This window comes from Leptodactylus fuscus, chromosome 11 (genome assembly GCF_031893055.1).
Source record: "Leptodactylus fuscus isolate aLepFus1 chromosome 11, aLepFus1.hap2, whole genome shotgun sequence".
In the NCBI taxonomy this organism is placed as follows: domain Eukaryota; kingdom Metazoa; phylum Chordata; class Amphibia; order Anura; family Leptodactylidae; genus Leptodactylus; species Leptodactylus fuscus.
In genome coordinates, this window is record NC_134275.1 from 54,602,489 (window position 1) to 54,630,102 (window position 27,614).

At 45.8% G+C, this 27,614-nt stretch overlaps 1 long non-coding RNA gene across 1 annotated transcript in view; it reads left to right on the forward strand.

Moving 5' to 3' along the window:
• Nucleotides 1-16,182, forward strand: part of LOC142184122 (uncharacterized) — a 437,945-nt gene extending 421,763 nt beyond the window's left edge. Inside the window, exon 3 of the long non-coding RNA XR_012711803.1 lies at nucleotides 16,011-16,182. This is a non-coding gene — a long non-coding RNA (uncharacterized LOC142184122). The remainder of the gene's footprint in view (nucleotides 1-16,010) is intronic.
• Nucleotides 16,183-27,614: the final 11,432 nt, after the last annotated feature.

The window sequence follows — 27,614 nt, forward strand, 5'->3', positions numbered from 1 at the left end:
AAACCCTAGGGTGCCACAAAGTCAGCTGCCTCAGTTTCACATCCATGAGTGGCCATGGATGAGAGACCTTTGTGACATCCTACGGGTCTTTGAGGAGTCCACAAGGAGGGTGAGCTCTGAGGATGCGATGGTGAGCCTTACAATCCCGCTCTTGTGTGTTCTGAGAGAATCCCTGATTGACATCAGGGATAACTCAGATCACACAGAGGAGTTAGGGATAGCATCCGATCCGTCACAGCTGGAGAGTAGGTCCACACATCTGTCCGCTTCACTGCGTTTAATGGAGGAGGAGGAGGAGGAGGAGGAGGAAGAAGAGTTGTCCGATGATGTGATGGTGATACAGGAGGCTTCCGGGCAACTTCGAATCGTCCCATTGTTGCAGCGCGGATGGGTAGACATGGAGGATGAGGAGGAAATGGAGATTGAACTTTCCGGTGGGGCCAGAGGAGTCATGCCAACTAACACTGTGGCAGACATGGCTGAGTTCATGTTGGGGTGCTTTACAACCGACAAGCGTATTGTCAAAATCATGGAGGACAACCAGTACTGGATCTTTGCTATCCTTGACCCCCGGTATAAAAACAACATCTCGTCTTTTATTCCGGTAGAGGGGAGGGCCAATCGCATCAATGCTTGCCACAGGCAATTGGTGCAGAATATGATGGAGATGTTTCCAGCATGTGACGTTGGCGGCAGGGAGGGCAGTTCCTCCAGTAGGCAACCAAGTTCTCACTGGTCCACACAAACGAGGGGCACACTGTCTAAGGTCTGGGACACCTTGATGGCACCCCCTCGCCAAAGTGCCGCCACGGAGGGTCCTAGTGTCACCAGGCGTGAGAAGTATAGGCGCATGTTGCGGGAATACCTTTCCGACCACAGCCCTGTCCTCTCCGACCCCTCTGCGCCCTACACGTATTGGGTGTCGAAGTTGGACCTGTGGCTTGAACTTGCCCTATATGCCTTGGAGGTGCTGTCCTGTCCTGCCGCCAGCGTCCTATCTGAGAGGGTGTTCAGTGCAGCCGGTGGCATCATCACTGACAAGCGCACCCGTCTGTCAGCTGAGAGTGCCGACCGGCTCACTTTGATAAAAATGAACCACCACTGGGTAGAGCCGTCATTTTTGTGCCCACCTGTGTAAAGCACCCCAACATGAAACTCCATGTCTGTACTCAACCTCTCCAATTCCTCCGCATCCTCATACTCATCCACCATAAGCGTTGCACAATTCTGCTAATACTAGGCTCCCTCCACCCTGATTTCCCCCAACTCTGCTGGTTAGAGGCTCCCTCCACCCTGATTTCCACCAACTCTGCTGGTTAGAGGCTCCCTCCACCATGAATTTGCCCAAACTGGGCTGTTTAGAGGCTCCCTCCACCATGAATTGGTCCAAACTGGGGTTTTTAGAGGCTCCCTCCACCATGAATTGGTCCAAACTGGGCTGGTTAGAGGCTCCCTCCACCATGAATTTCCCAAAACTTGGCTGTTTAGAGGCTCCCTCCACCATTAATTGGTCCAAACTGGGCTGGTTAGAGGCTCCCTCCACCATGAATTTGCCCAAACTGGGGTGGTTAGAGGCTCCCTCCACCATTAATTGGTCCAAACTGGGCTGGTTAGAGGCTCCCTCCACAATTAATTGGTCCAAACTGGGCTAATTAGAGCTCCCTCCACCATGAATTGGTCCAAACTGGGCTGGTTAGAGGCTCCCTCCACCATGAATTTGCCCAAACTGGGCTGTTTAGAGGCTCCCTCCACCATGAATTTGCCCAAACTGGGCTGGTTAGAGGCTCCCTCCACCATGAATTGGTCCAAACGGGTTTTTAGAGGCTCCCTTCACCATGAATTGGTCCAAACTTGGCTGTTTAGAGGCTCCCTCCACCATGAATTGGTCCAAACTGGGGTGGTTAGAGGCTCCCTCCACCATGAATTTGCCCAAACTGGGCTGTTTAGAGGCTCCCTCCACCATGAATTGGTCCAAACTGGGCTGGTTAGAGGCTCCCTCCACCATGAATTTGCCCAAACTGGGCTGTTTAGAGGCTCCCTCCACCATGAATTTGCCCAAACTGGGCTGGTTAGAGGCTCCCTCCACCATGAATTGGTCCAAACGGGTTTTTAGAGGCTCCCTTCACCATGAATTGGTCCAAACTTGGCTGTTTAGAGGCTCCCTCCACCATGAATTGGTCCAAACTGGGTTTTTTAGAGGCTCCCTCCACCATGAATTGGTCCAAACTGGGCTGGTTAGAGGCTCCCTCCACCATGAATTGGTCCAAACTGGGCTGGTTAGAGGCTCCCTCCACCATGAATTGGTCCAAACTGGGGTGGTTAGAGGCTCCCTCCACCATTAATTGGTCCAAACTGGGCAGGTTAGAGGCTCCCTCCACCATTAATTGGTCCAAACTGGGCTGGTTAGAGGCTCCCTCCACCATTAATTGGTCCAAACTGGGCTGGTTAGAGGCTCCCTCCACCATGAATTTGCCCAAACTGGGCTGTTTAGAGGCTCCCTCCACCATGAATTGGTCCAAACTGGGCTGGTTAGAGGCTCCCTCCACCATGAATTGGTCCAAACTGGGCTGGTTAGAGGCTCCCTCCACCATGAATTGGTCCAAACTGGGCTGGTTAGAGGCTCCCTCCACCATGAATTTCCCAAAACTTGGCTGTTTAGAGGCTCCCTCCACCATTAATTGGTCCAAACTGGGCTGGTTAGAGGCTCCCTCCACCATGAATTTGCCCAAACTGGGCTGTTTAGAGGCTCCCTCCACCATGAATTTGCCCAAACTGGGCTGGTTAGAGGCTCCCTCCACCATGAATTGGTCCAAACTGGGGTTTTTAGAGGCTCCCTCCACCATGAATTGGTCCAAACTTGGCTGTTTAGAGGCTCCCTCCACCATTAATTGGTCCAAACTGGGCTGGTTAGAGGCTCCCTCCACCATGAATTTCCCAAAACTTGGCTGTTTAGAGGCTCCCTCCACCATTAATTGGTCCAAACTGGGCTGGTTAGAGGCTCCCTCCACCATGAATTTGCCCAAACTGGGCTGTTTAGAGTCTCCCTCCACCATGAATTTGCCCAAACTGGGCTGGTTAGAGGCTCCCTCCACCATGAATTGGTCCAAACTGGGCTGGTTAGAGGCTCCCTCCACCATGAATTGGTCCAAACTGGGGTGGTTAGAGGCTCCCTCCACCATTAATTGGTCCAAACTGGGCAGGTTAGAGGCTCCCTCCACCATTAATTGGTCCAAACTGGGCTGGTTAGAGGCTCCCTCCACCATTAATTGGTCCAAACTGGGCTGGTTAGAGGCTCCCTCCACCATGAATTTGCCCAAACTGGGCTGTTTAGAGGCTCCCTCCACCATGAATTTGCCCAAACTGGGCTGTTTAGAGGCTCCCTCCACCATGAATTGGTCCAAACTGGGCTGGTTAGAGGCTCCCTCCACCATGAATTTCCCAAAACTTGGCTGTTTAGAGGCTCCCTCCACCATTAATTGGTCCAAACTGGGCTGGTTAGAGGCTCCCTCCACCATGAATTGGTCCAAACTGGGTTTTTTAGAGGCTCCCTCCACCATGAATTTGCCCAAACTGGGCTGTTTAGAGGCTCCCTCCACCATGAATTGGTCCAAACTGGGCTGGTTAGAGGCTCCCTCCACCATGAATTTCCCAAAACTTGGCTGTTTAGAGGCTCCCTCCACCATTAATTGGTCCAAACTGGGCTGGTTAGAGGCTCCCTCCACCATGAATTTGCCCAAACTGGGGTGGTTAGAGGCTCCCTCCACCATTAATTGGTCCAAACTGGGCTGGTTAGAGGCTCCCTCCACAATTAATTGGTCCAAACTGGGCTAATTAGAGGCTCCCTCCACCATGAATTGGTCCAAACTGGGTTTTTTAGAGGCTCCCTCCACCATGAATTTGCCCAAACTGGGCTGTTTAGAGGCTCCCTCCACCATGAATTGGTCCAAACTGGGCTGGTTAGAGGCTCCCTCCACCATGAATTGGTCCAAACTGGGCTGGTTAGAGGCTCCCTCCACCATGAATTTCCCAAAACTTGGCTGTTTAGAGGCTCCCTCCACCATTAATTGGTCCAAACTGGGCTGGTTAGAGGCTCCCTCCACCATGAATTTGCCCAAACTGGGCTGTTTAGAGGCTCCCTCCACCATGAATTTGCCCAAACTGGGCTGGTTAGAGGCTCCCTCCACCATGAATTGGTCCAAACTGGGGTTTTTAGAGGCTCCCTCCACCATGAATTGGTCCAAACTTGGCTGTTTAGAGGCTCCCTCCACCATTAATTGGTCCAAACTGGGCTGGTTAGAGGCTCCCTCCACCATGAATTTCCCAAAACTTGGCTGTTTAGAGGCTCCCTCCACCATTAATTGGTCCAAACTGGGCTGGTTAGAGGCTCCCTCCACCATGAATTTGCCCAAACTGGGCTGTTTAGAGGCTCCCTCCACCATGAATTTGCCCAAACTGGGCTGGTTAGAGGCTCCCTCCACCATGAATTGGTCCAAACTGGGCTGGTTAGAGGCTCCCTCCACCATGAATTTGCCCAAACTGGGCTGTTTAGAGGCTCCCTCCACCATGAATTGGTCCAAACTTGGCTGTTTAGAGGCTCCCTCCACCATTAATTGGTCCAAACTGGGCTGGTTAGAGGCTCCCTCCACCATGAATTTCCCAAAACTTGGCTGTTTAGAGGCTCCCTCCACCATTAATTGGTCCAAACTGGGCTGGTTAGAGGCTCCCTCCACCATGAATTTGCCCAAACTGGGCTGTTTAGAGGCTCCCTCCACCATGAATTTGCCCAAACTGGGCTGGTTAGAGGCTCCCTCCACCATGAATTGGTCCAAACTGGGCTGGTTAGAGGCTCCCTCCACCATGAATTGGTCCAAACTGGGGTGGTTAGAGGCTCCCTCCACCATTAATTGGTCCAAACTGGGCAGGTTAGAGGCTCCCTCCACCATTAATTGGTCCAAACTGGGCTGGTTAGAGGCTCCCTCCACCATTAATTGGTCCAAACTGGGCTGGTTAGAGGCTCCCTCCACCATGAATTTGCCCAAACTGGGCTGTTTAGAGGCTCCCTCCACCATGAATTTGCCCAAACTGGGCTGTTTAGAGGCTCCCTCCACCATGAATTGGTCCAAACTGGGCTGGTTAGAGGCTCCCTCCACCATGAATTTCCCAAAACTTGGCTGTTTAGAGGCTCCCTCCACCATTAATTGGTCCAAACTGGGCTGGTTAGAGGCTCCCTCCACCATGAATTGGTCCAAACTGGGTTTTTTAGAGGCTCCCTCCACCATGAATTTGCCCAAACTGGGCTGTTTAGAGGCTCCCTCCACCATGAATTGGTCCAAACTGGGCTGGTTAGAGGCTCCCTCCACCATGAATTTCCCAAAACTTGGCTGTTTAGAGGCTCCCTCCACCATTAATTGGTCCAAACTGGGCTGGTTAGAGGCTCCCTCCACCATGAATTTGCCCAAACTGGGGTGGTTAGAGGCTCCCTCCACCATTAATTGGTCCAAACTGGGCTGGTTAGAGGCTCCCTCCACAATTAATTGGTCCAAACTGGGCTAATTAGAGGCTCCCTCCACCATGAATTGGTCCAAACTGGGTTTTTTAGAGGCTCCCTCCACCATGAATTTGCCCAAACTGGGCTGTTTAGAGGCTCCCTCCACCATGAATTGGTCCAAACTGGGCTGGTTAGAGGCTCCCTCCACCATGAATTGGTCCAAACTGGGCTGGTTAGAGGCTCCCTCCACCATGAATTTCCCAAAACTTGGCTGTTTAGAGGCTCCCTCCACCATTAATTGGTCCAAACTGGGCTGGTTAGAGGCTCCCTCCACCATGAATTTGCCCAAACTGGGCTGTTTAGAGGCTCCCTCCACCATGAATTTGCCCAAACTGGGCTGGTTAGAGGCTCCCTCCACCATGAATTGGTCCAAACTGGGGTTTTTAGAGGCTCCCTCCACCATGAATTGGTCCAAACTTGGCTGTTTAGAGGCTCCCTCCACCATTAATTGGTCCAAACTGGGCTGGTTAGAGGCTCCCTCCACCATGAATTTCCCAAAACTTGGCTGTTTAGAGGCTCCCTCCACCATTAATTGGTCCAAACTGGGCTGGTTAGAGGCTCCCTCCACCATGAATTTGCCCAAACTGGGCTGTTTAGAGGCTCCCTCCACCATGAATTTGCCCAAACTGGGCTGGTTAGAGGCTCCCTCCACCATGAATTGGTCCAAACTGGGCTGGTTAGAGGCTCCCTCCACCATGAATTTGCCCAAACTGGGCTGTTTAGAGGCTCCCTCCACCATGAATTTGCCCAAACTGGGCTGGTTAGAGGCTCCCTCCACCATGAATTGGTCCAAACGGGTTTTTAGAGGCTCCCTTCACCATGAATTGGTCCAAACTTGGCTGTTTAGAGGCTCCCTCCACCATGAATTGGTCCAAACTGGGGTAGTTAGAGGCTCCCTCCACCATGAATTTGCCCAAACTGGGCTGTTTAGAGGCTCCCTCCACCATGAATTGGTCCAAACTGGGTTTTTTAGAGGCTCCCTCCACCATGAATTGGTCCAAACTGGGCTGGTTAGAGGCTCCCTCCACCATGAATTGGTCCAAACTGGGGTGGTTAGAGGCTCCCTCCACCATTAATTGGTCCAAACTGGGCTGGTTAGAGGCTCCCTCCACCATTAATTGGTCCAAACTGGGCTGGTTAGAGGCTCCCTCCACCATGAATTTGCCCAAACTGGGCTGGTTAGAGGCTCCCTCCACCATGAATTGGTCCAAACTGGGGTTTTTAGAGGCTCCCTCCACCATGAATTGGTCCAAACTGGGGTTTTTAGAGTCTCCCTCTACCATGAATTGGTCCAAACTGGGGTTTTTAGAGGCTCCCTCCACCATGAATTTGCCCAAACTCTGCTGGTTAGAGGCTCAATCCACCCTGATTTTCAAAACAAATGTTGGTGCCAACCTCAACTTACTACAAGGGCCAAATTCACTGCTGGTGACAAGCTCTCCTCACTGCAAGTGCCAAATACACATGTTTCAAGGTGTTTTCCTACTGTCAGAGAGGTGGTATTGAGTGTGTAAAGTGTGTAGTTGTTAGGCTGTGATGTTGGGGTAATAGAGGGTCTTTGGTGTGTTAGATGCCCCCAGACATGCTTCCCCTGCTGTCCCAGTGTCATTCCAGAGGTGTTGGCATCATTTCCTGGGGTGTCATAGTGGACTTGGTGACCCTCCAGACACGGATTTGGGTTTCCCCCTTAACGAGTATCTGTTCCCCATAGACTATAATGGGGTTCGAAACCCGTTCGAACACACGAACATTGAGCGGCTGTTCGAATCGAATTTCGAACCTCGAACATTTTAGTGTTCGCTCATCTCTAATCTTGAGATAACCTCCGACCTCGATCCCACTGGAAGAGATCAGGATCGGAATTCCGATCGCTAAATTTACTCAATTGCCGATCGGAATCCGATCTTTTTCGATCCCGATCTCTCAACCCTGTAAATAAGGTCATATAACCGTAGTTGTATGAGTAGCTACAGCAAATATCTGTGAATATCCAGACACTAAGAGCATTGAGTACGTATATCCATCCCATATCTGACCTGCCTACCTCGATTCTAACCAGATATATATTCATATCGATCCATCACGTAATCTAATTATCTATGTATCCATCTCTCATATCTGTTGTATCTCTCCAATATCTCCCCATCTAGCCACCTACCTATCCACCTACAGATGCCATATAATAAATGTCAGTGCATTTACCATTTGACTTTGCTGACCTCCATACAGCGTATCCCAATTTATGAAACTATTGGTGTCATAGACAACAACCGGATTTTTCCTTTATTAATCTATAGAAGAGAAGTAGCAGTGGGAAGATATAAGATGCAGCAGATTCCACGCCGTGCTCATTATACATGTGGTTGACAATCTGTCTTGATATTGACACCCACACAGGTTTACTGTAATGAATGAATTGATTTTCTCTTAATAAAACTATCAAATATTTATGCAGCTCATGAATATTCCCATAAATCACCCGGCGATGGCGTCCACATCAGCCGGATCAAAGACGCCAATCAATCAATAACTCTGTACTGCTTAATGGGCTTTATTAACCGTGAATGATCATCGGCGGCTCATGTGGAATATCCGGATTTATCTACGGAAATCACATTCAAGACATTTATCTGTTTCATATACATGAAAATAAACATAAACATCTTAAAGTCGGCGCTGGGTTAGTTGGAAAATGCTGCGACTGGACGCTAATGGGAGGAGTATAATTTGTGGGGGCACTAAGGACTACATTATTTGCCATTAGAGGGCATCATACTGTGAGGGAGGAGACATCCTTGTATGAAGCAATAAGGAGGACACTTACCTTATGGGGACACTATGTGGGATTTGGCAGTAACTGGTCTGGGGAAGGTAGCTCGGTAGCAGCAATGGTGCCGACCCAACCAGTCCGAGACAGGGACACAAAATATGTGGAAAACAGATTTATTTAGAAAAAGAGCCAAATAAATAAACCTTCACATTGGGCACAAAATGAGCAAAATAAAATACAGCCTTAACTTCAGGCAAAAGAATGTGAAACAAAACTCTGCTTGTCCGAGCACTAACTGAACAATAAAGTACTAACTGTACGTGGGGCTTACTACCAACCACACGAGTAAACAGTAATAGTGAAATACAGTCTTAAGACACTCTCAGTGTGTCAGGACAGACCCTGGCGCCTCCTCTCGCTTCCAGGATTTGCCCTGTAGTGCAGGATCTGCAGCCTTTTAAGGCCCAGTAATGATCCCAGGACCCAAACTTGAGATGAGGCCTACTCAAGACCCATCCTGGACCTGGGGCTTATATATCGGGACTCCAGCACTCTGCCTGTCACCTTCTCACTCTAGGTATGAACAGCTTGGTTGGCCAAATAACATGACATGGGGCCGTACCGGTATCTGAACAGAATAATAGCAACACTTTTTACAGTCCCATGTAGGTACAGAGGACAATTCCTAGGTGACTGCTTACACATGGGAAATATACTAAACTGCCATTATGAAGCCACTCTGTCAACACTTGCAGTGCATATAGTTAAAGGCCTCAGGCCTAGGGCCACCTTCTTGTGGCCGGCATGGCAGGCATGTGGCAGGCACGCGCAGTTGGCTGCGCTAGGCCTAGAAGTTTGAAGCCAGCGCCGGAAGAAGACGCGAAGAGAAGCTGTTACAGAAGAAGATGGAGGCGGCACTGGAGAGCTCTCTCACAGCATTGGGGACACCCACAGTGCTGTTTCAGCACTGGGGCCCACCCCCAGTGCTGCGAGAAACCTCATTTGCATACCGACACAAACCGGGATTTATACCGAACGAGGCCCGGAGAAGAAATCTAAAGGTAGGAGACAAATAGCCTTTCTTAAGGCTATTCCTATGTGTTATCTAGAAAAAATGTGATTTTAATGGTAAAATCTAGAGATGAGCGAGTACTGTTCAGATCAGCCGATCCGAACAGCACGTTCGCATAGAAATGAATGGACGTAGCCAGCACGCAGGGGGGGGGGGGGGGTGTTAAGCGGCCGGACGCCGTCAAAGCGGAAGTACCAGGTGAAGCCATTCATTTCTATGGAGCGTGCTGTTCGGATTGGCTGATCCGAACAGTACTCGCTCATCTCTAGTAAAATCCCTTTAACTTCAGGCAAAAAAAAATGTCAAACAGTAATAGTGCAATACAGTCTCACCAGACTCTCTGTGTCGGGAAAGACCTTAGCGCCTTCTCTCACTCCCAGGACCTGCCCTGAAGTGCAGGCTCTGCAGCCTTTATTGGACAGTAATGAGCCCATGACCCACATCTAGGCTGTGGCCTATCTAAGACCCGCACTGGACCACACATAGGTCAGACACCTGGGGTAGATATACTGTGAATCCAGCACCCACTCTGTCACCTTCTCTCACTGGGTATGAACAGCTTGGTTGGCCAAATATCCATGTGTGTGTGAAACATTCTAGACCGCCATTACGGAGCCACTCTGTCAAAACTTGCAGTGCATATAGTTAACCCCTTTCTGATATCCGGCAGATGTTGGGACTTTACATATGGTAGAGACCCAGCGGCAATGCCGGCAGTCAGAATCCTCTTTAATCACGAACATTAAAAACCCTTGAAATGCTTCGGTCAAGTGTAACAGTGGCATCTGATCATTGAAAATATATAGAATTATAAATCAGAAATCCAGAATAAACCAAATCAAACCCTAATTTATAAGGCATTACCAGTGAACATCGAAGTGGGGAAAATAAGACCTCCAAAAAATATAATAAAAATTGATGTGTCAGATAAAATCCAAAGCCACATGAATAAATAATACAACTTACAACTTGCGCCTTACACAACTCCATACATGTCAATATGAAAAAGAGTCTCGGAATAATATTTTTTAATAAAATTTTGTGATTTTTTTTTTTTGGTATTAAAACAGAACAATAATACATTTTGTATCACTGTAATTCTACTTCGATTTCTTTCCAACTTCTCTGAACATTCTATAGAATAATACATTGTATCATTGTGAAGTAGAGTTTGTGCCGCAAAAAATAAGCTCTCATACAATTGTGTGGACAAAAATAAAATATAAAATATATTCTAAAAAAATAAAAATAGAAAAGTAAAAAACAAAAATGAGAAATGTCTGCGGGGAAGGGGTTAATACTGTACATCTAGAGCATTGCAATGTGTTGCACAGGGTTCACAAACTTTCCTATATGCCAGGATCTCATATGTCCTGAGAAGATATCCCTGACTGTATACTGTAAGTATATCACAGCAGAACATGGGAGGCCCCAGCAGATATCTACACAACATTATCCCCATAACTGATGAGACAGCGAGTTCACCAGCAAGCAGCGCCGCGCCGTAATGGGTTGCCGTGGAGATTTATCCCATTGCGGCAGATTGATTTGCCGGTAATGTTTCTATCTCTTCAGTGTATTGGATGTAGAAATTAAATGACAGTCACAAGTAATATGTCTGCCCGTGTCAGGTCCTACGGAGATAAGGCGGGAGAGCTGCGAGGAATCGGGCGCCTATATCCTGGATGGCAGGAAATATGAAACGTCTGATGGAAATGTCCACTCCATTACCTGCTGAAATATCTACTGAATCAAGGAAAAGCCTCAGACATGGCTACAAATTAAAAAAAAATAGATCTTGGAATTTTACGGTTTTCAGAAAATTTAGTTTTTTTTTGTTTTTTTTTTTGGTTGAAATGGCGACCGGAGAGGATTTCTATAATAAACTCAGTATCAGGAGTTCTGTGACCTTACAATTAGAGATGAGCGAGTAGTATTCGATCGAGTAGGTATTCGATCGAATGCTACGGTATTCGAAATACTCGTACTCAATCGAATACTACTCGCTATTTGAGTGGAAAAATTTGATGCAGAACCAGCGTTGATTAGCCGAATGCTATACAGTCGGCCAATCAATGCTGGTTCTTCTCCTACCTTTAGAAGTCTTCTCCGCGCAGCCTCCCTGCGGCGTCTTCCGGCTCTGAATTCACTCTGCCAGGCATCCGGCCTGGGCAGAGCCGACTGCGCATGCCCGCACTACAAGAAAATGGCCGCTTTGACTGTAAGCGGCCATTTTCTTGTAGTGCGGGCATGCGCAGTCAGCTCTGCCCAGGCCCGATGCCTGGCAGAGTGAATTCAGAGCTGGAAGACGCAGCGTGGAGAAAACTTCTCGGAGGATCCAGCCCGACCCTCACTCGTGGACTTGGTAAGTTCAATTTGATCGAATGTTGCCTACCCCTGAAATGAGCATTTTCCCCCCATAGAGTAGAATAGGATTCAAGTAGTCGAATATTGCAGGGCTACTCGAAACGAATATCGAATATCGAACATTTTACTGTTCGCTCATCTCTACTTACGATCTATAAGGGTTACGATTTTTTCACCATTTTCAAGATCTCTGCTTGCGCTCAACAAATGGAAACATCTAGAAACTGAAATCTTAGCCCAGTACAAAACCTCTGAGGATTTGTTACATTGTATTTCACTGTATCGGGTCCATGGTTGAATGGTATGGACGGTGCATGGATGAGATTTTTGTGCGCCCGTCCCTCATCGGCCCAGTCATTTACTTCAGCTCACTGCCCTATTATATATACAGAGAATATAACGGGTCAATGTGCTAGCCGTGAAAAAACACAAGTCATGTGCCGTGTTGGTCGCCTTTCTCCACCACTCAAGGGCTCCAGGATGTTCAGTCTCCTGCGCCATCTTCCGAGCCCTTCCATCCTCCTGGTACATAGAAGTGAGGATCAGTGGTATTTTTTTCTTATACCTTCTCCAGGTCTCCATTTATGACCTCTTCAGACATCAGAGTATAATAATGATTTGTGAACCCCAAAAATTTCAGGTTTGATTGAACTCAAAATTTTTGGAAAATTCAATACAAACTCAGCTCCTTACTAGGGATAAGGGAAATGGTTTGGAACAAGCCAGGGGTTTGTTACAAAGTTTTCAATTCAGCCAACCCCAGATGAAACACTATATTATTCTGACGTCTCTTCGGATCCCATAGTATAATAAGTGGTGGTCCTGGGGAGGTGCGAAGACGTAGCAAACACTGATGTTCATCTTTCTTGGGTTCTCTCAAAGTCCTCTTCTGGTCTTCTGGGCGACACAACAGGCCCCAGCGCCAAGGCCTTAGATTGGTCCTCAGTGGCTCTATTTGGTGCAAGAGTGTCATGACACTTGAGTGACTTCGCCCAATGGGCCAGTAGTTGGCCAAAGAGGACTACAATGGAGTCCAGGTGCCGCAAGAGAGTCCGGAAGAGAGGAGGGAAAGAGAGTACCAGTGGTTATTATGTTCCCAACCCTCTCCTGGGCCCTCAATTATATTTGGGGGGTCTGAAGATAATAATGACACTTCTAGTTTGGATTGAAAAACCTTGTGAATATTCATGAAATGTAGCTTACAAGGTTCACCCATCTGAACAATGTATCCAGCGGGGGCTCATATAATAAAAAAAAATACCCCCCCTTCCTCTTCCCCCCCCCAAAACACTGAACCAGAGGCGAAGACCGAGGAAAATATATAAAGGAGTGGTGTGCAATCTGTGACTGATGAACTACAAGTCCCAGTAATAAAAGGAGGACTTCTGCTGGGATTTGTAGTTCATCAGTAGCTAAGGAGCCCCATCTTTCTATAATGTTAATTTGTAACTCAGAGCCTCATTAAAATGACGGAAGATGCTTACACCACAAAATAAACCAACATTGTTATAACCTGCGCTCCTATAGAAACTTCTACTCAAGCAAACAGATCTATTAACATATTGTTATCCCAAAGCCGAGCAAGGAAGTTTTATGCTGAGGAAACAGAAAATTTACATGAACTTCCTAGATGTAATTACCAATAGTGAAAGCGCTGCAGCCCAGCTAGAGGTCGGTGAGGTGTAGTAACAACCAGCTACCTACAGAGGGCAGCAAGCTACAGCGCTACACAACACACACGTCTATGATTGAAGCCTTCGGGCCGATCAGATTGATCATATCTGGCAAATTGCAAATAAAACCCATTCCAGTCCCGTCCCCTATACGGAAAATTCAGACGGAATTTGTGTTGAGAGAATTAATTCTCTGTGGATGGAAAAAGAACTTTGTCCCAGGTTTATTAGACACATGTCCAGCTGTCATGGCCAACATATGCGTATCCAAAAAGTGTGATACTCAGACAACTTACTGCAGCTCTGTAACATTACATCAAAGGATGTGAAGCTGTGAGGTTCTCCGAGACAGTATCACACATGATAGAATTAGATACACGGCTTAGCACACATATAACATTAGACACACAGCTCAGTGCACAGTATCACACTGTATAGGGTTAGATACACAGTATAGGATTAGATACACACAATAGAACTGAGACCAGGAAGAACGGTTGCAGTGCAAGACTGTGTTGGTTGCAATAGATGGGTGCAACACCAATGAGAGAGTGTGAGAAAAGAGGGGTCTCTCCTCAAAAAAAAAACATATGGAGAAACCAAACACCAAGACACAAACACCCACAGATCTAACTAGTCAAGACATGAGGTTACAGAGCCAGACCCAGAGCCAAAGAGATGATGACCAGGCCACAGACCCAGGCCTGAAGAGATTACGACCAGGCCAACGACCAAAGCCTGAAGAGATGATGACCAGGCCTGAAGAGACGACGACCAGGCCATAGGCCTAGGCCTGAACAGATGATGACCTGGCCACAGATCCAAGCCTGAAGAGATGATGACCAGGCCTGAAGAGAGGATGACCAGGCCACAGACCCAGACCTGAAGAGATGACCACCAGACCTGAAGAGATGACGACCAGGCCATAGACCTAGGCCTGAACATATGACGGCCAGGCCACAGACCCAGACCTGAACAGATGACGGCCAGGCCACAGACCCAGACCTGAAGAGATGATGACCAGGCCTGAAGAGAGGATGACCAGGCCATAGACCCAGACCTGAAGAGATGACCAACAGGCCTGAAGAGATGACGACCAGGCCATAGACCCAGGCCTGAACAGATGACGACTAGACCAAAGACCCAGACCTGAAGAGATGACGACCAGACCTGAAGAGATGACGACCAGGCCGTAGACCCAGGCCTGAAAAGATGACGACCGGGTCACAGACCCAGACCTGAAGAGATGACCACCAGGCCTGAAAAGATGACGACCAGGTCACAGACCCAGGCCTGAAGAGATGATGACCAGGCTGGAAGAGATGACGACCAGGTCACAGACCTATGCCTGAAGAGATGACCAGGTGATGGCTACTCCGCAGATCTAGAACCAACAAATAGTGATCAAGCACATAAAGAAAGACCAGGCCCAACGCAAAGATCAGAACTGATGGACGACAAAACTGTACAGTCAGTTTATAATGAGTTGTGCGAGACTGTTTCGACTATTAAGAGACTGTTTGTGTAGTGTTTAGTGACTGTGCCCTCTGGTGTCACCTAACTATAAATAATGGTGCAGTAAAGTTCATGTTGCTGCAAAATTTTAAGTGTTCCTCCGCCTGATTTCTGTAAGCACATTAGGGTTTAGCTCGCATTGTATGAATCCTGAAGCAGCGGTGAGAGGTCAGATCCTGATAACGGGCAAGAAGGCAACAGAATCTCCTCTGTCCATGAAAAGATGCAAGTGATGACCTTCAGGATTGTGACTGCAGCTTTAGATGTGAATGGAGTATAAGGGATGTATAGAATCTACAGAAGGTTTCTGTCCCTGTATGGCTTTATAACACACTTATAAAGACTCCATGGCCCTTTCAACACCTTCCAGACATTTTCTCATTTTTCCTTCACTTCCGTTGTGCATTTTTTGACACAAAGTTTTACCACTTTAAGAACCTGTAAAGTTCCCTGCTCTTGCCGGTGGTGATGTCTAAATCAGATTAGTGAGAGTTCACCTGCTCGGCTGTCGGAGAGACGCGCGCTCCACACACTCCGCAGCCAGATTCTGCTGCCTGACTGGATAGGCATGTTATATTGGTTAAGAACATTCACTACTTCACTGTCCGGAGGGGGAACAGATCGCGTCACATTTAACGGCTTCCGAGAAGAAGTGGGTCACACTAAACGCACAACGGGTGACTTGTGACCCGGAAAAGAAGCCGAAAAATTATAAGTCTCTGACAGTCAATGAAATCAACGTGAGAAGCTCCAAGTAACCTCATGTGACAGAATAACCCCCATCATCCACAGAACAAGGAGAAACCTGCAATGGTGCTCAGGTGGCTCATAGCCAAGAGCGACACCTCAGTAAATGAAGATACACAAGGTGACAGATATAGCAGAGCTGACTGTGTGTTACTCTAAAGACAGATACTGTACGTGTCACCTGCAGTCCTATGTAACACCACAGATAACACAGTGATAACTCTCTATATACAGATAATGTAGTAGATGTCACCTGCAGTCCTATGTAACACCACAGATAACACAGTGATAACTCTCTGAGTACAGGTAATGTAGTAGATGTCACCTGCAGTCCTATGTAACACCACAGATAACACAGTGATAACTCTCTGAGTACAGATAATGTAGTAGATGTCACCTGCAGTCCTATGTAACACCACAGATAACACAGTGATAACTCTCTGAGTACAGGTAATGTAGTAGATGTCATCTGCAGTCCTATGTAACACCACAGATAACACAGTGATAACTCTCTGAGTACAGGTAATGTAGTAGATGTCACCTGCAGTCCTATGTAACACCACAGATAGCACAGTGATAACTCTCTGAGTACAGATAATGTAGTAGATGCCACCTGCAGTCCTATGTAACACCACAGATAACACAGTGATAACTCTCTGAGTACAGGTAATGTAGTAGATGTCACCTGCAGTCCTATGTAACAGCGATCCAAAAGCTGGGTAGCTGCGACTGAAACCTGGCATCCAGCTGCGCACTCCACTCCGGATTAGGCCCAAATGAATGGACCTAGTCGGAAGGAAGGAGTTTCTTCAGGCCGAATCGCTCCCGGAAAAAGCTCCTGAGCGGCTCCCATTGATTTCAATGGGATCCATCTTTTTGGTTAGGGTTTTGAGGCGATTACGGCCGCTCAGGAGCACAAGCCGGCTCCCGGAAAAAGAAGTGAGGTGCTCATTCTTCAGATGCCGGTGCAGTGCACCGATTTTCCGACGCAGTTACCCGGCTATTGGACGTGAGGTGCAGGTTCCAAAAAACTCCGTGTGAACTAAGGGAGCCTTCACATGGAGTAAACGCGCATGTATTTTTGCAAAATACACATGCAAAAATACGCCTGTAAAATGTCATTGAAGTCAATGGGCGTCTTATTTTTACACATGTATTTTTACACGTGTATTTTCCAAAAATACATGCGCGTTTACTCCGTGTGAAGATTTACCCTTATACTTCTCCCTTCTGCTCATTCCACTCCTGGCTTTGGCTCAAAAACCACAGCAAAATCTACAACAAAAAAAACTGTTTCTGCAATGTGAGGCCTCAGCTTTAACACTACTAGAGATGAGCGAACACTGTTCGGATCAGCCGATCCGAACAGCACGCTCCCATAGAAATGAATGGAAGCACCTGGCATGCAGACTTTGCTGGTGGCCGGCTGCTTAACCCCCCTGCGTGTCGGCCGCTTCCATTCATTTCTATGGGAGCGTGCTGTGAGCGTGCTGTTCGGAACGGCTGTTCCGAACAGTGTTCGCTCATCTCTAAACACTGCATCTTATAGTACAAGTACAATTACTGAGATTTTAGTTAACCTCATCCACACATTGTGGAAAAAAAGAGTTGCTAAATTCAGCAAGTTTATTTTAGTTGCAGAATCGCAAGATTTATTCTCTGTAGATTTAATAGTGGAAGGAAAAAAGTAGAGAAAAATGCAGCCAAGAAAATAGCCAAAAATATGCTTGAGTGGATGCCGCCCACCAGTCCAATGCGGACGCCATCCTACTCTAGGACTTACATTCTATACAAGAGTCTCCTCCATGTATGGCGCACAATCTTTTTCCGCAAATATTTTTCTCTAACGCTGGTGTATTAATCGCCATGAAGCTGTCTGTTACTTTTCAGCTCCTTGATGTTATTACTGATGCCAGTGGGAGGTTTGTTGAAATTTTTTGCACAATCAATAATCTAGACCTTACTACGGTATAACAAATATTTATGCACCACAATCCTCTGATACATCTCTTACATTTATCTCCTCAGCAAAACCATGAAAAAACTTACAATATTGCAGGTACATTTCTGCTTTGCGGGGATTTTAATGTGGTCCATGATGCTACTATGGCTACCACTGCTAAGTGCAGCAGACCCTCCCTCCAACTTGTTTCTTGGTCAACTCAACAACATATGTTTGTATAGCGCTGTACTCATGTATCAGGGAAAGTCTACAAATTGTACTCACATAGGCATCAAACTTATTCCTGTTCAGAGACACGTTCTTCACTTTTCCTAATGTGGCCCTGGGTAAAATTAAAAGCGTTGCGCTGGCATAGATGTTTATAGTATTGGTGTGCATAGCAGGCCGATACACAGGCTAAGGCTGCCCCGATCCGGGTCATCAAACCAAACGTCTGGTGCTGCGGACCCTTAGGAGACGGGGGCCCTGGGCAATTTGCCAGTTTGCCCCCCCTAATGCCGGACCTGCCAGTGTGACATTGACAATCTCACTTGGTCTGATCGCTCTCCTATCACCATGACTTTACATATTCCAAACTACCTGTCTAACACTTATATAGTAAGTCTTGGCACCCCTGAAATTTTCCCAGAAAATGAAATATTTCTCCCAGACAATTATTGCAATTACACATTTTGTTATACACAAGTATATTTCTTTTGTGTGTGTCAAAATTGGAAATGATATCAAAATTGTGGCTATATAACTTTGTTTCAAGCCCTGTGGCTAGTAACAGGTGTGAGCAATATAAAAATCATACTTGATACCAGATAACTAGGAGAGATGTTGACTCAATCTTTGCACTATGTGTCTGTGTGTGCCACACTAAGCATGGTGAACAGAAAGAGGAGCAGAGAACTGTCTGAAGACTTGCTTTGAGGAAAAATATCAACAGGGTTCAGCACACAGTCACCTCTGCTGCATCTCAGATGTAGCAGGGTTCAGCACACAGTCAGCTCTGATGCATCTCAGATGTAGCAGGGTTTAGCGCATAGTCAGCACTGCTAAATCTGAAATGCAACAGGGTTTAGCACACAGTCACTTCTGCTGCATCTCAGATGTAGCAGGGTTCAGCATACAGTCAGCATTTCTGCATCTCAGATGTAGCAGGGTTCAGCGCACAGTCAGCTCTGCTACATCTGAGATACAGCAGGGTTCAGCACACAGTCAGGTCTGCTGCATCTCAGGTGTAGCAGAGCTAAGCGCACGGCCAGCTCTGCTACATCTGAGATCGGACCACAATGGAGACTGCTGTGGACTGATCTTAGACTCCGCCTCCTCTGGCAGAACCAGCGTTGATTGGCCAAATGCTGTACATTGTATGGCATTCGGCCAATCAACGCTGGTCAATGCATTCCTATGAGAATAAGTCAGCTCCCGCATATCGCAAGCTGACAGGGATCCCGACCAGATAGAGCCCCAAAGCACTGTTTGAGTAACATTCCCACCTAAATAAAGGTAATCCCTAGCTAACCCTGCCTGTACATCTATCCCTGTCTCACAGTCACATAGTTCACATTCTCATATGACCTGGATTTTAAATCCACTATTCGTATAAATTGGAGGTCACCTGAATTAGCCAGCCAATTACTTTTTCTGATTTTTTTTCGATGCCTCCGTTGTCGTAGTTCCTGTCCCACCTCCCCTGCACAGTTATTGGTGCAAGAAAAGCGCCAACACTTACAGCCATGACTGTATTGGGCGCAAGAACCTATATTATGTCATTGCCATCAGTCTAACAAGTCATATCAGCCAACACATCTGAACTTTTTCCACCACAACTCACCTTCAACATCAGACGATTTTCTGCTTTGGACTCCTCACAAAGCTTTCATTCGAGGCATTCTTATTCCACAGACATCCAGACATAAAAAGAAGTGAAAAAAAGAAAATGCAAGACCTCGTGCACACTATACCTGACCTAGAAGGATCCCACAAAAGCTCTCCGCCTTCGCAATAATTTAAAGAATTAGCAGAGTCTCCAACTGCGTTACACAACTTTTTATTTATTGAACTTGAAAAACAAGTGCCTTAGAGATGTCATATTATAACTCTTATAAGAAACCTGGCAAACAGAGTTCAGGATTCTAGAACTAACACCAGAATTCCATATACAGTCCTATGAAAAAGTTTGGGCACCCCTATTAATCTTAATCATTTTTAGTTCTAAATGTTTTGGTGTTTGCAGCAGCCATTTCAGTTTGATATATCTAATAACTGATGGACACAGTAATATTTCAGGATTGAAATGAGGTTTATTGTACTAACAGAAAATGCGCAATATGCATTAAACCAAAATTTGACCGGTGCAAAAGTATGGGCACCTCAACAGAAAAGTGACATTAATATTTAGTAGATCCTCCTTTTGCAGAGATAACAGCCTCTAGTTGCTTCCTGTAGCTTTTAATCAGTTCCTGGATCCTGGATGAAGGTATTTTGGACCATTTCTTTCTACAAAACAATTCAAGTTCAGGTAAGTTTGATGGTCGCCGAACATGGACAGCCCGCTCTCAAATGATCTGAAAACAAAGATTGTTCAACATAGTTGTTCAGGGGAAGGATACAAAAAGTTGTTTCAGAGATTTAACCTGTCAGTTTCCACTGTGAGGAACATAGTAAGGAAATGGAAGACCACAGGGACAGTTCTTGTTAAGCCCAGAAGTGGCAGGCCAAGAAAAATATCAGAAAGGCAGAGAAGAAGAATGGTGAGAACAGTCAAGGACAATCCACAGACCACCTCCAAAGAGCTGCAGCATCATCTTGCTGCAGATGGTGTCACTGTGCATCGGTAACAATACAGCGCACTTTGCACAAGGAGAAGCTGTCAGGGAGACTGATGAGAAAGAAGCCGTTTCTGCACGTACGCCACAAATAGAGTTGCCTGAGGTATGCAAAAGCACATTTGGAGAAGCCAACTTCATTTTGGAAACAAAGATTGAGTTGTTTGGTTGTAAAAAAAGGCGTTATGCATGGCGTCCAAAAAGAAACAACATTCCAAGAAAAACACTTGCTACCCACTGTAAAATTTGGTGGAGGTTCCATCATGCTTTGGGGCTGTGTGGCCAATGCCGGCACTGGGAATCTTGTTAAAGTTGAGGGTCGCATGGATTCCACTCAGTATCAGCAGATTCTTGAGAATAATGTTCAAGAATCAGTGACGAAGTTGAAGTTACTCCTGGGATGGATATTTCAGCAAGACAATGATCCAAAACACCGCTCCAAATCCTCAGGCATTCATGCAGAGGAACAAGTACAATGTTCTGGAATGGCCATCCCAGTCCCCAGACCTGAATATCATTGAACATCTGTGGGATGATTTGAAGCGGGCTGTCCATGCTCGGCGACCATCTAACTTAACTGAACTTGAATTGTTTGTCCAAAATACCTTCATCCAGGATCCAGGAACTGATTAAAAGCTACAGGAAGCGACTAGAGGCTGTTATCTTTGCAAAAGGAGGATCTACTAAATATTAATGTCACTTTTCTGTTGAGGTGCCCATACTTTTGCACCGGTCAAATTTTGGTTTAATGCATATTGCGCATTTTCTGTTAGTACAATAAACCTCATTTCAATCCTGAAATATTACTGTGTCCATCAGTTATTAGATATATCAAACTGAAATGGCTGTTGCAAACACCAAAATATTTAGAACTAAAAATGATTAAGATTAATAGGGGTGCCCAAACTTTTTCATAGGACTGTATAATAGACAAAACGTCTCCTCATAAACTATGACCCACATGATGACGGCGCCCTCTATAATCTGCATTCCGACCCTGAAACTTTTCAGCCTACCTCATATCAGATCAGACATTTTAATTAACTATGAACTTGCCCATACTATCTGAAGCTCAGCTTCATACTTTATGTTCCTCAACTTCAGAAGCAGAAATTTCCGAAACGATTGATTCTCGGAAACTACACAAATCACTTGACCTGATGGGTTTTCAATCTTACGCCCAAACTTTGTCGGTTATTCAATCTGGCTCTGACCTCAGGCTTATTTCCACAAGAACTGATGAATGCAATGATCATAACTCTACCAAAACCTGGAAGATCTCCTGATGTTCCTGAGCACTTCTGCCCCGTATACAGTAAACCCTTAACTCAGATTTAAAATTCTATCCTATTCTGCCCCTTTTAATTCCTAGTGACCAAGATGGTTTCTCGATGGGATGTCAAGTCTCGGATGTAACCATATGTATCTTTAATTTGATTCCCAAAGTTGGCTGTTGTTGAAAGTCTTCTCTGTTCAATTTTTTGGACATGGAGAGGGCATTTTGGGTATATGATTGTTACCTTTGAACACTTTGGCTTTCCTGGTTCCGTTCTGTCTGCCATTACAGCTATATACTCTTCTCGCTCTGCATCAGTTCTTGTCAACGCTATACCAAAGACACCTTTCAAATCTCTAATGGGACAAGACAGAGGTGTCCTTTATCCCCCATTATCTTTGTCTTGATGATGGAGTTTTTACAGAAAGGTCCAAGGAACATTCAAATCCATGGCATTGAAATTGGCAACCAAGCTTACAAGATTAACTTAATATCATGTTAACTGTTACTAATCCATATAAATTGCTTCAGGGTAATACCCCAAAAATCATATTTAAGCGTATTGCTTACTCCTTCTACGCATGTGTTAGCAAAGATCGATTTCTCCGGTTTCGAATAGCATGCACCCATAGGAATGAATGGACAGTAGATGTCACCTGCAGTCCTATGTAACACCACAGATAACACAGTGATAACTCTCTGAGTACAGGTAATGTAGTAGATGTCACCTGCAGTCCTATGTAACACCACAGATAGCACAGTGATAACTCTCTGAGTACAGATAATGTAGTAGATGTCACCTGCAGTCCTATGTAACACCACAGATAGCACAGTGATAACTCTCTGAGTACAGATAATGTAGTAGATGTCACCTGCAGTCCTATGTAACACCACAGATAACACAGTGATAACTCTCTGAGTACAGATAATGTAGTAGATGTCACCTGCAGTCCTATGTAACACCACAGATAACACAGTGATAACTCTCTGAGTACAGGTAATGTAGTAGATGTCATCTGCAGTCCTATGTAACACCACAGATAACACAGTGATAACTCTCTGAGTACAGGTAATGTAGTAGATGTCACCTGCAGTCCTATGTAACACCACAGATAACACAGTGATAACTCTCTGAGTACAGATAATGTAGTAGATGTCACCTGCAGTCCTATGTAACACCACAGATAACACAGTGATAACTCTCTGAGTACAGATAATGTAGTAGATGTCACCTGCAGTCCTATGTAACACCACAGATAACACAGTGATAACTCTCTGAGTACAGGTAATGTAGTAGATGTCACCTGCAGTCCTATGTAACAGCGATCCAAAAGCTGGGTAGCTGCGACTGAAACCTGGCATCCAGCTGCGCACTCCACTCCGGATTAGGCCCAAATGAATGGACCTAGTCGGAAGGAAGGAGTTTCTTCAGGCCGAATCGCTCCCGGAAAAAGCTCCTGAGCGGCTCCCATTGATTTCAATGGGATCCATCTTTTTGGTTAGGGTTTTGAGGCGATTACGGCCGCTCAGGAGCACAAGCCGGCTCCCGGAAAAAGAAGTGAGGTGCTCATTCTTCAGATGCCGGTGCAGTGCACCGATTTTCCGACGCAGTTACCCGGCTATTGGACGTGAGGTGCAGGTTCCAAAAAACTCCGTGTGAACTAAGGGAGCCTTCACATGGAGTAAACGCGCATGTATTTTTGCAAAATACACGTGCAAAAATACGCCTGTAAAATGTCATTGAAGTCAATGGGAGTCTTATTTTTACACATGTATTTTTACACGTGTATTTTCCAAAAATACATGCGCGTTTACTCCGTGTGAAGATTTACCCTTATACTTCTCCCTTCTGCTCATTCCACTCCTGGCTTTGGCTCAAAAACCACAGCAAAATCTACAACAAAAAAAACTGTTTCTGCAATGTGAGGCCTCAGCTTTAACACTACTAGAGATGAGCGAACACTGTTCGGATCAGCCGATCCGAACAGCACGCTCCCATAGAAATGAATGGAAGCACCTGGCATGCAGACTTTGCTGGTGGCCGGCTGCTTAACCCCCCTGCGTGTCGGCCGCTTCCATTCATTCCTATGGGTGCGTGCTATTCGAAATGGCTGTTTCGAATAGTACTCGCTCATCTCTAGACCTTAGTAATTCCATTTCCTCCAAAAATATATTTATCTATTCAAAATCAAGTTAAATCATTTCAAAATGAACGTTTAGCTATTTTGGCACATGGTAGACATGGGCATCCCTAATCTTAGACTTGGCTTTTATGCTTGAATACCTGCGCTTTTGGAGGTCTCCTTAACATTGACTTGTGGATGTTCCTAGATATTAGGTATATATCTTGTTTAGTCTCACATAAGGAATTGATACCTTTTGACAAACTACCAGAGAAATTTAACATTCCATCTGACACTTTTAAGGATCTCCGAATCATCTTGTGGAACACCAAACGTGTAGGGAGACTTCTATACCAACCACTCTCAACAATCATATACAAGATTACTACTCTACTCTTAAGCGGGGTATCAGGTCACTCTATAATCTAGAAGTAGATGATCTAGAATTTAAGAAAATGATACAATGTTTAAACTGGGAAACGGATATATCTATAAGAATCAGCAATGTACAAGGTCCTGTACGAGAAGTCAGTGCAGGGGAGGGGGGTCTGCAGAGACATATAACCCCGGCTTCTGTTCACACCTCGACTGCACCTTACATATACATTCTCATTTGTGAGATGAAACTCATGCTGCCACCTTCCATCCATGTGCGACATAAAACCAATTCCCCATGTAGCAGGTGATTTTCAGCATGACTGTGAGCACAAGGCGTCTGGGGTGAATGGACGTCAATTCTTACATCAATACATTTATTTCTTGCCTTTCAATCCCGCTCATGGAGAATATTAGGCTCATTAAACAGAGAAATTGGTGATGGCGCTGCGTAATACATTTCCCAGAGTCCCCGGTATAATACTGTCGAAAATGTATACAACCCTGATGTTGGATGATACGTCTGCTACAGCTTTACACCTTATGGAACCTTTGAATGCACCAAATTTTTCACCCATTTTTCTTGCCACAATGTATCATTCTAAATTACCTGCCCCTTTCCCTTGAAGCAATGCACATTGGGGTTGAGCGATTGGGATCGGAAATGTTCGGATTCCGATCGGCGATCGAGTAAATTTCATAATCGCGATCAGAATTCCGATCCCAATCTTTTCCGACGGGATCGAGGTCGGAGGTTATTTCCCACAATGCTTGGCTACTGGCCAATCATTGTGGGAAAAGCTATAGTATCAGATGAGCGAGTACTATTCGAAACTCCCATTTCGAATAGGACGCACCCATAGGAATGAATGGAAGCGGCTGTCACGCAGGGGGTTAAGCGGCCGGATGCCGGCAAAGTCTGCGTGCCAACCGCTTCCATTCATTCCTATGGATTTACCGCGGCCTGCCACTCTTCTGCTTCGTCCCTGTTTTACCGTATACTCAACTCTGCTACATCTGAGATGTTACAGAGCCGAGTATACGGCACAACAGGGAGTAATTGACAATTCAGGGAGGAAACAGCTCAACTTACCTACACATTAGTGCTGCCGCTGCCACTCCCCGTTGTTCTCGGTCCTCTTTTCTCTCATTCACACACCTGCAGAGCGCCGTGTGCTCCCCTGCCTCCCTAGACTAGTGTTAGAGATGCTGGGAGAAGGCGGGGCTTGTGGCTTAGGAGAGTGTGGGTGGGTACTGGGAAGGGAGACGGGAGTGGTGCACTCACGTCTCCCCGCGCACACTTTCCTAAGCCACAACAAGCCCCACCTACTCCCATCATCTCTAACACTAGCCTAGGGAGGTGGGTGCGCGCACGGCGCTCTGAAGGGATGTCAATGAGAGAGGACCAGACCGAGAAGAACAGGGAGCGGCAGCAGATCTGTGCAGGTAAACGGACACCAGGGGGGCTAAGTAGCCAGGGGATTTTTTTTTTAATCACTACACAGCATGGAGTCCTTTGGACTCCATGCTGTGTAGTCAATACACAGTCGTTTTTAAAATCCGATCTTCGATTATTAAAATAAATCCCATTGACTTGCATTAGGATCGGAATTGGGATCAGGATCGGGTTTGAATGGAAAATGATCGGAAATCAGATTTTAAAAACGATTCTGAAATTTCAAGATCGGCTCAACCCCAATGCACATACATTTGATAAGTGTACTAAATTTTATGCAAAATATTCCCCATGGAGTTGTGAAAAAAGCACAATTTACACCAAATAAAAGTGCAAGGTACATGATAAATAAGCCCCTATAGGTTCAGTTGAGACGAGTTGCGATTGGGCTAACACGTGACCATGGCATAGACTGTTTCCCAGCCTGGACGTGACCATGTGAAATGACCTTATAGGGGTATTGCATATGTCTGTGTATGTGCATATGTTATATATTGGTGTGTTTAGGTATGTTCATATGCAATGAGTATATGTGTAATGTACAGTATGTCTGTGTATGTGCATATGTAATATATTTACAGTCCTATGAAAAAGTTTGGGCACCCCTATTAATCTTAATCATTTTTAGTTCTAAATATTTTGGTGTTTGCAGCAGCCATTTCAGTTTGATATATCTAATAACTGATGGACACAGTAATATTTCAGGATTGAAATGAGATTTATTGTACTAACAGAAAATGTGCAATATGCATTAAACAAAAATTTGACCGGTGCAAAAGTATGGGCACCTCAACAGAAAAGTGACATTAATATTTAGCAGATCCTCCTTTTGCAAAGATAACAGCCTCTAGTCGCTTCCTGTAGCTTTTAATCAGTTCCTGGATCCTGGATGACGGTATTTTGGACCATTCCTCTTTTCAAAACAATTCAAGTTCAGTTAAGTTTGATGGTCGCTGAGCATGGACAGCCCGCTCTCAAATGATCTGAAAACAAAGATTGTTCAACATAGTTGTTCAGGGGAAGGATACAAAAAGTTGTCTGAGAGATTTAACCTGTCAGTTTCCACTGTGAGGAACATAGTAAGGAAATGGAAGACCACAGGGACAGTTCTTGTTAAGCCCAAAAGTGGCAGGCCAAGAAAATATCAGAAAGGCAAAGAAGAAGAATGGTGAGAACAGTCAAGGACAATCCACAGACCACCTCCAAAGAGCTGCAGCATCATCTTGCTGCAGATGGTGTCACTGTGCATCAGTCAACTATACAGCGCACTTTGCACAAGGAGAAGCTGTATGGGAGAGTGATGAGAAGGAAGCCGTTTCTGCAAGCATGCCACAAACAGAGTCGCCTGAGGTATGAAAAAGCACATTTGGACAAGCCAGCTTCATTTTGGAAGAAGGTCTTGTGGACTGATGAAGCAAAGATTGAGTTGTTTGGTCATACAAAAAAGCGTTATGCATGGCATCCAAAAAAAGCAGCATTCCAAGAAAAACACTTGCTACCCACTGTAAAATTTGGTGGGGGTTCCATCATGCTTTGGGGTTGTGTGGCCAATACCGACACCGGGAATCTTGTTAAAGTTGAGGGTCGCATGGATTCCACTCAGTATCAGCAGATTCTTGAGAATAATGTTCAAGAATCAGTGATGAAGTTGAAGTTAAGCCGGGGATGGATATTTCAGCAAGACAATGATCTAAACACCGCTCCAAATCGACTCAGGCATTCATGCAGAGGAACAATTACAATGTTCTGGAATGGCCAGCCCAGTCCCCAGACCTGAATATCATTGAACATCTGTGGGATGATTTGAAGCGGGCTGTCCATGCTCGGCGACTATCTAACTTAACTGAACTTGAATTGTTTTGTATAGAGGAATGGTCCAAAATACCTTCATCCAGGATCCAGGAACTGATTAA